The 8,794-nt window shown below is 62.0% G+C and overlaps 1 pseudogene; it reads left to right on the forward strand.

The window, feature by feature from the left end:
• The first annotated feature begins 285 nt into the window (after positions 1-285).
• Positions 286-3,040, forward strand: LOC149860662 (uncharacterized; annotated as a pseudogene).
• The last annotated feature ends 5,754 nt before the right edge of the window (positions 3,041-8,794 follow it).

Genomic DNA, 8,794 nt, shown 5'->3' on the forward strand with positions numbered 1-8,794 from the left:
ACTTTTAGTGATGTCTTCTGGTGCTGGTCGTCCCTCGCCTCAGCAGCAACAGCAGCAGTGACGGCAGCGACCAGCTGGACCCACCCCATCGGGAGTTTTACCATCAGATCCGTCCCCACACCCCATCAGGGGTGCGCGGTCCACGTACACCGCCGGCCGCCATCCGCAGGCGGCCCAAAGTGACTAGCGGTCACCACCGTGCAGCTTGAGGACATCAAACAGTCCCGGAGCGGGTTACTCCATGATAACCCAGAAGGGCAGACTAGCACGGGCCTGGCCGCAGCAATGAGCACGCAGCAGCACGCTGCGCTGGAGGCAAGACAGCCAGCCTGTGCAGGACCCACCTGTGCAGGGAGCTACATGGCCCAGGGTTTGGCCCAGGGCGGGCAGTCTGGTTTGGTCCCGCAGGCCACGGGAGGTGGGGGAGGGCCCCAGAGCAAGAGGGGCCAAGAGAGCCCCTAGCTGGCACCGGGGCTGGGGCTCACAAACGGGAGAGTTGGCGGGGGATGCAGTCGCGGATGGCAGCTTGGGCAGCAGCGACCACGAGATGAATTGAGTGTTCGGGATCCCGAGGAAAGGAAGGAAGGAGAGCCGCAGAGTAAGGCCCCTGGAAGTCAGAAAAGCAGACTGCGGCTTGCTCGGGGAACTGGTGGGCAGGACCCCCTGGGCAGCCAGGCTGCGGGGGAGAGGAGTCCAGGAGAGCTGGCTGGACTTTAAAGAAGTCCTACTGCGCGTGCAGGAACAAACCATCCCAATGCGCAGGAAGACTGGCAAGTGTGGCAGAAGACCAGCTTGGCTTAGCAGGGAGCTCTTTGATGAGGTTAGACATGAAAAGAAAGCTTACAGGAAGGGGAAGCTTGCACAGACGACTACGGGGGAGTACAAGAGCACTGCTTGGGCATGCAGGGGTGAAGTCGGGAAGGCCAAAGTACAACTGGAGCTGGAGTTACAAGGGACGTAAAGGGGGAAGAATAAGAGTTTCGACAAGTGTGGTGGTAGCAAGAGGAGGGTCAGGGGAAGTGTGGGTCCCTTCCTGAATGGGGCAGGTGTTAGCAAATAAAAGCCTAGGATACCGGACGAGCCTAAGGGATTGACAGGCCCCCTGATCGGATGAATGACAGGAAGGCGTTATTTACTACAAGTATGCAAGGTGAAATGAGCCCAAACCAAAGCAAAGTCCAGTGTTCAGCCATACGGTGATAATTTCTCCCCAAACAGGCAACAAAGGACAGTCTGTTTCTCTTCAGCTTCTCCAGGCACGGATCCTCTCACCAGAAGAAAGCTGGGCACGGCGGTAGTTTGTGCCAGGGAGAGATTTTCCACTCTGGAAGCATGCACGCTGTTGGCAGTTTTATCCTTCTTATATTCTTTAGTCCAGCAATTTCAAAGCATTCTTGTAGCTGTGTAAGTGAGGAGAGATTCCCCTGCCCTTTGTTGCCTGTTTAGTGAGAAACCATCATGGTATAGCACAGCATCGTGTAGCATGGGCATCCTTGCCGCGCTGCCAGGCCGTGCTCGCAGAGGTCTCACGGGACCTGGATGCCCACGTCTGCGACAGAGCCTACGCGGTGCCTGGCGGCTACCGCTGCTTCCTGGGTGACTGGCAGGCAATAATAGAGCATGACCAGCAGCTGCCGGGCAAGGAGATAAAGGTCTGCCACAGCTTTCCCAGGGATCCCGCACCCCCAGGCTGGGCACCTGGGGCCAGCCGGGTGTCAGGGCCCCCATCCTGGCCATCCACTGCCTGCGTGCCCCTGCCTGGAGCGATGTGGGCAGCTGGGCGGGCGCCTGGGCAGTGGCTGGAAGCCCCCTGCCCTACCCGGCGCTCCCTGGAAAATGCTCCTGTGTGTTGCCCCTCGCCCAGGCGAACACAGCCCTGCAGGACTTCCTCGCCTCCAGGGAGCCGGCAGCCCAGGCCATCCTGTGCGCTGTCCAGGCCCTGGTGGAGAAGGGGAAGGGGGTAGAAGGCACTGTGGGAAGCGACGCCAAGGGCCAGAGGCTGGATGGGACACGATGCCAGGGGTGGCAAATTCAATAACGCACCCCCTATGCCACTGCCAGCCCAGCGTGCCTGGGCGGAGGCGGAGGTGCGGGAGCAGGCCGAGCTGCAGCAGAAGCTGAAGGAGCAGAGGTGCAGGCACGAGGAGCACGTGCGGCGGCTGGAGGAGACGCTGCAGCTGGAGCAGAAGGTGCTGCTGGAGGAGCTGGGTCAGACGGAGGCACAGAAACTGTGGGGACAGGGTGGTCATGCCATGCCGTGCCAGGGCCCTGGGCTGAATGGGGGCTGACGTGTGTCCCCGCAAGAGCGGGAGGTGCTGCTGCACGAGGGGTCATGCCGCATGGAGGGAGAGCTGCACCAGCTGCAGGAGGAGAGCGCTGCCATGAGCCGGCCTGGATCTGCAACGGCCTGAGCGCATGGGTCTTCATTCGGTTCCTGTTGCTAAAGAACAAGGCCAGGGCCTTTGCCACCTGCAACAGCCGTCCCTCTGCACGCGCCGGCAAAGCGCCGGGCCCCACAGAAGGGTGATTTACGCTCGACAAGGCTGGAGCTATTTTCATGTGTCTGATTTATTAATGTTACATACAAGTACGGAGGGCCTGTGATTGACTGCCTGCGGGGCCTGCGCCCACCCTGCTCCCTTGCCCTCCGTGGGTCTGGGCTACCTGCTCCCTCACACCGGACAGAGCCGTCAAAGCCCTCCACCGACAGGCGTTTGCTGTTGAGCTACGTTTGCACCCGCTGGTCCTTAAACAATACATGCACACGCGTGCACACCCCTGCACGTGGGGATAGGGAAGGGGGCCTGGGACCTGGCTCTGCTGGAGCTGGCAGCCCTGTGCATCCCGACCGCCCCCCGCCCCCTCCACGCTGCTCCCTGCCACAGAATGAATGAGAGCCCGTTTCAGCAGCCCCAGTAGATGAGGCGTGGGAGGGCATGGGGCCGAAGAACCCGCACGGCCCCCGCGGAGAGCACAAAAGGGGTTTAACAGCTTCATCTCCCACATCTGGTTGTGCTTAAAATGTGTGTCGCTAATAGGCTTTTTTTTTTTTGAAGCCCTGCCCATGGAGCCGGCCAAGGCTGGAGCCTGAGGCCCTGCTGATGGAGGGTTGCACAGAGCAGCCGCGCTGGGATCCCTGAGTCAGGCCATTTGCATCGCAGGACGTGGCTAAAGAGATCCAGGTCTCTGTGCAATTAAAACGGGTGCAAGAGGCAGAAGCTGCCTCAATGCCCTTCTCGCTCCCACGAACAGGAGGAAATAGTAACCAGCCATCTGGTTTGCTGCAGCAGGGCCCTGAGAGCTCAGCTCGGGGACCTGAGGCGCTCAGCTCTGGGCCAGGGAAGGGGTGGGTACCACCTCACTTGGCAGAAGGGAAACTGAGGCCCATGGACATGGACGGCTGGGAGTGGAGGAGCTTGGCTCCTGCGTGGGCAGCCAGACAAAGTAGCCGCGTTGCAAGTGCCCTTGCTGGGAGCCCTGCCGACAACTGTCCCCTTCCACGGGAGACCGTGCCAAGGCACTGTCCTGCTTAATAAGCAACAAGCAGGATGGGGCAGCAATGCCGTGCTGGCTGCACCGTGCCCCAGACAGAGCAGGACCCAAAGCAGGGGGTGCCAGGCCGGAAGGGTCAGCAGACCTTCGCTCCTCCTAGACTCCAACCAGGCCTCGGCGGGGTCCAGCAGGCTTTCTTTTCCATCAGCACCCATTACTGTGTGCTGTCAAACCGAGGCGGGGCCCAGCTCGTGTCAGCCCGGCAGCCTGACGGGACGCAGGGAAGACTCAGCCTCTACAGAGCAGGACAGAGGAGCGCTGTTCTCTAGTGGTTAGCGCGCCCTGCTATGACTCCGGGGACTTCCATGCGAGTGAACTCTGCTACTGACCCTGCCTTGCGACCTTGGTTGGGTCACTAGTCCGCGGGGCTCTGCTGATGTATTTATAGTGCCTGCTGATGCCGTAGCTGGTCGAAGCAGCCGTGGCACTTTGAGTCGCGGCACCTCAATGTGGTCACAGCCGCCTGGAGCTTTCGAGAGCAGGTGAAGCCAAGAGAGGACAATGATCGATGGTCACCTATAGCAATTACAGCAAGGGGCTCCGGGCCTGGCTCTGCTCTGGGATTCCCAAATGGTCTTTGGTGAGTCACACAGCCTGTGCCTCAGCTTCCCCCTCGTGGGGTGCAGGCCCTGACAGCCCTGACCCTGAGCTGATGCATTGATGTGCTGAACGCCCTGAGCGAGCCTGGAGCGGCAGAGGCCGGGAAAGCCTCATGGAGAACGCTCCATGCACGGGGCGCTCGCCCCAGCACGGGCAGCTCGGGGCTTCCTTGCAAACGGGCCCCTCTCGGCTGTGCGTCGTGCGGGGTGCTTGGGGCGGCAGGGGCGGCTCAGCAGGAGGGTTTCAATTAGAGCCGTGCATGGAAATGTGGTAATTAAAGGCTGGCTGCCCCCCTGCACTCAGCTGGGCAGTTTCTAAACACTAGCAGCCCCATCCCTGTCTCAGGCCCGAGCCCCGGCAGGAGCACAATGGAGTCTTGTTTCTGGTAACCCGAGATGCCTGAATCCCAGCGCTTTAATTTTCGACTCTGACGCGCTCGCATTCCTCAGCGCGACAATGGCAGATATTTATCCCCTGGAATGCAGCGCCCGGCGCTCGGGCGGCTGGGCACAGCGCCCAAAGCTCCTCTCCGGCCCGGCCCCGCGGAGATGAACTTGGCTCCGACGGAGCTTTGTGGGGTCGCGGATCTTTACCTTCTCTGCCCTGTGAAAGGGGGACCGGTGGCTCCCTGGAAAGACATGGGGCACGGACAGGATGAAGCAGCTGCCGTGCTCGAGATGAGGATCCGGATAGTTATATGGGTGACAAGGAGCCTTTCAAGCCCGAGCCCCGTTACCAGTGCAATCACATGACTCCAGGAGCTCCTGCATCCTGCCTGGTCTCCGAGGACACGTGGCACGGCGGCCCTGCATGCCCGGGGGCAGGCGGCTCTGTGGCGTCCAGCGGCAGTCCCGAGAGCAGGCTGGAAGGAGGGTGGGTGTTTTGCACGCAGTGCCCGCTTTGCCTGCTTCTTAATGACCCCTCGGAGGAGGGTGGTGAAATTCGCTATCCGCACAAGTCCCTGCCGGTCCCGCGGTGGCCAGAATCAGCAGCACTGCCCAGTGCCTTCGCCTCCACTCCCTGGGTGTTCAAGCTGACCCCACCCAGAGCAAGCATTTTGGCAGAGGCAGAAACCCCTTCCCCAGGCTGGAGATGCTCGCACCCAGAGCCGGGGCCAGAACTAAGCCTGGACTCAGCCACGGTGCCCGGGGATGGGACAGCTTTGCCTCTCCTGGCTGCTGGAAACCCCCCTCTTGCCCCTCCCAGGCTTGGCAGCATCAGCCCAACAGCCCGGTGAGGACGTCCTTGGGGCAGGGGAAGGGGCAGACCCCTTGTTGGCTGTGGCCACCTCCAGCCCCCTTCTCAGTCACTTGGCTCCCCTGTCCTGAACAGCTCTGGCCTCAGCGCCCCAGCGCCAGCCCCTCCCCGAGTGCTAGGACAGGGCAGCTGGGCATCCAGCATGGACCAAGATGGCCCAGCTGGCGCTGCCCAGAGCCGCTGAGGCCAGGGCCCACGGCTGGCGCGCAGAAGGCAGCTGGCGAGGTCCTCCGAGGGCAGAGGGTAAAACTGGCCTTGGCTGGGGCCTGCAGACATGGTTTTATGGGCTGAGCCCTTCTGATCCGGCTCATGTAGCTGCAGGCAGTTGGGTCTGTGCTCTCACCCGAGGCTTGAGACCCCCTGCCCAGGCCATGGCCATGCACACTGCTCCCATAACCCCTCAGGAGACACCATGGCCCTTCCCAGCCCAGGTCTGTGACCGTGCTGACCTGACTGCCCACCGCCCTGCTCTCATCAGGGGACTCTCTAGGGTGACTGAGCTCCTCAATGTCATCTTTGACCCCTGGGAGGGTTGAGGACCCCCCACCCCCTCCGAACCTCCGTGATGAGGCGTGTGACCCTGAAGCATCTACGCAACGTCTCTGACTGCTGCATTGCATTGCAGCCTTGCCTTTCCTTCCCCATGCCTCAGTTTCCCCATCTGTGAAGCAGGACAATGATACTTCCTAGGGATGCAACGCCAAGTGACACCTGCCCCTTTCTGCCCCTGGCCTGGATGGAGGCCGCCACGCACATACGGTCTCTGTGTCTGTGCAGAGACTTGTGCCCCGGGTGCTAGGACAAGACGTGTAACCAGCAGTCATCCCCGGGGATTGCTGAAGGACTGAAGAAAGCAGCCCTGGGCTGCAAAGGCGCCTGCACCCAGTGCAGCCAGGCGGTGCGTGGAGGCCCCGTCATCTCCATGTCAGAGCCTGGGCTGCGGGCACGGCCGTCCGCGACCCACGGATGCCCGCAAGGAGGTCCCAGCTCTGCTGAGGCCGGGAGCTGGCAGCTAATTGAGAGAGAAGCAGCCCTAGCAGATAAGGGAACAGGTCAGCGCAGCAGAGCTAAATCCTTGACCTGTTATTTAAAAGGTCAGGCAGAGTTCAACAGACGACTCCAGGTCAATTCACTCAATTAAAATATTAAAAGTTGGAGTCCGGAGCAAGGTACGGGGATGGAGTCCCACCCGTCCCCGGGTGTAAGGGCTGGGGATTACGGCAGGGGTCCTGCGGGCAGGCAGAGCAACGGGACAATGCTAGGGATGCTGCTTATTTCTCGGTTAAATGAGCAAAAGGCAGAACCCGTGGATCACTGCTCCCGGGTGCAGCGGAGCGTGCATCGTGCTTGCCGTGAGCTCGCCGTGAGCACAACCAGGACACTGGATCCGCCTGCTGCAAAGGGAGCCCAGCCGGGAGCCCCCCGCGCAGGAGACCGGGGGTCTGGAGCCTGCAGGTTCCCAGGCCATGGGGCTTTAACACCCCACCCCCCCGTGCACGCAGGCACACGCAGGTGCATGCACACTCCTCACCCCCACCCCGCTCCCGGCCAGCCCCTCAACCTCCTACAGCAGCTCCAATTAATCTCTGTCGTAGGGCAACCCAGAGGAGAGGGGACGCGTCAGCAATTCATCTCACTTGTTTCGGGGAAGGGGGAAGGGGTCAGGACTGGAAGGCAGGACCCCAAGGGGACGGGGCGGCCTGGCCCCAGTCGCAGCCCGGGGCTGGTGGGGGTGCACACGGTGCCTCCACCTGCCTGGCCGGGCGTGGGGAAGGGGCCCGATGCTGACGCTGGTCCAACATCCTGCCACGGAGACGGCACTCATCAAATCAGGAACCCCCCCGCTCGGCTCTCCGGGCCCCTTGCACGGGTCCCAGGGGTCCCAAGAGCCCGGCAGCTGCCTGCGACGCCTTGCCGTTGCCCGAAGGGCCTGAGACCCACCGCCCTCCCCGCGCACCGACAGACACACGCAGTTGCGTGTGCTCCGCCGCGACCTCCCTGCCGCTCACCAGCTCCACAAACGCCTCCAGGAGCCAAATTAGAGATGCATGTGTGAGCCCAGCCCGGCTCCGAGGCCCCGTCACGGGCGCTGCACGGACCTGGCGATGCGGCTCTACGGGACAAGCCAGGCCCCGGCTCACGCCTGTCCATCTCCCTCCTCCTCCTCTCTCCAGGTCACGTCCAAACTCGTCGGGTGAAGTTCACCCCGCTCACCCACGGCACCTACGCAGAGGCCGTCGGGCTCCGTGCCCGGTCTCACCCGCGCGGGGCATGCTTCGGAAGAATAAATGAAAGCTTTCAGCAAAATTAGCAGCAGAGGGAATAGATAAACACTAAGCAGATATTGACTTCTCTTGAGGTGAACGTCAAGATTTATTGACCTGGGGAGGTAAATATTGACCAAGGCAAAGCTCAGGTCAATAATTAACTCAAGGGGCGATAAATCAGCAGACAATGAAACATGAACTCGGTGCGCCCATTGCTACAGACATGCTGACCATCTCCACTGAGGAACCTCCTCATTTCGGTCCTGACTATTACCGTTACTCCTTGAGTAACAGGGTTCTCCAGGACTGCCCCGGAAAGGCCTTTCAGCCCACCTGGCCCGGCCTGCAGGCTCACGGGGACACAGTAATACAGCTGGGGTCTGCGGGGCTAATTGGGGCAGTGGAAATATCCTCCAGGTTCACACCTGAGCTCCCCGTTGCCCCTATTGCGACAAAGCTTTCCTTCTGCATTTCTTCCCTGGAGGGGGAGGTGCGGGTGGGGAGCAGGAGAGCCCCAGGCGGGTTGCTCTGACACCGGGGAAGGGGTTATTTATTGCGGCGATACGTTCTCGGGCCAGGGGAGAGCCAGGCGGGTGGGCGGCGGGACACAGCGCCTGTCTTCCAGGGGCAGGAGAGGCAGGAGGCGGCTGCGGGACTTGGCGCTGCGCTCCGTATCCCCCGCGAGGCAGCGCGGCGTGCGGGCCCGGGGTCAAAGGCCTCGCCATAAAAATTAGAGAAGGTGGGAGGGGGCGGAGGACACCTCTGGGCAGCCCCGCCAGGCCACAGCAGCCATGCTCCAGCGCCCCCAGCCCCTCCCCAGCCCCGCGCTTCCAGGCGGTCGGCGTGGCCTGCGCATCTAATTCAATTACGATCCTTTCCAGTCCTGCCCGACAGCCGCCCCGCGCCGCGCCGGCCCGCTACGCTCCTCGCCAGCCTCCGGGAGAGATGCCATTGCCAGCAAGCCAGCAGCGATCCCGCCCTTTCCACTCATGCTCACAGGCACCAGGGCTGTCCTAGGTGCCCTTCGAGCGCGCCGGAGGCGAGCATCATCCGCGTCCCCTGCCCAGCACAGAGGTGCTCCCTGCACGCGGCTGAGCGTCCTGAGGACCTGAACGCTG

The sequence above is a fragment of the Crocodylus siamensis genome, chromosome 6, assembly GCF_052110815.1.
Source record: "Crocodylus siamensis isolate JL-2025a chromosome 6, ASM5211081v1, whole genome shotgun sequence".
In the NCBI taxonomy this organism is placed as follows: Eukaryota; Metazoa; Chordata; order Crocodylia; family Crocodylidae; genus Crocodylus; species Crocodylus siamensis.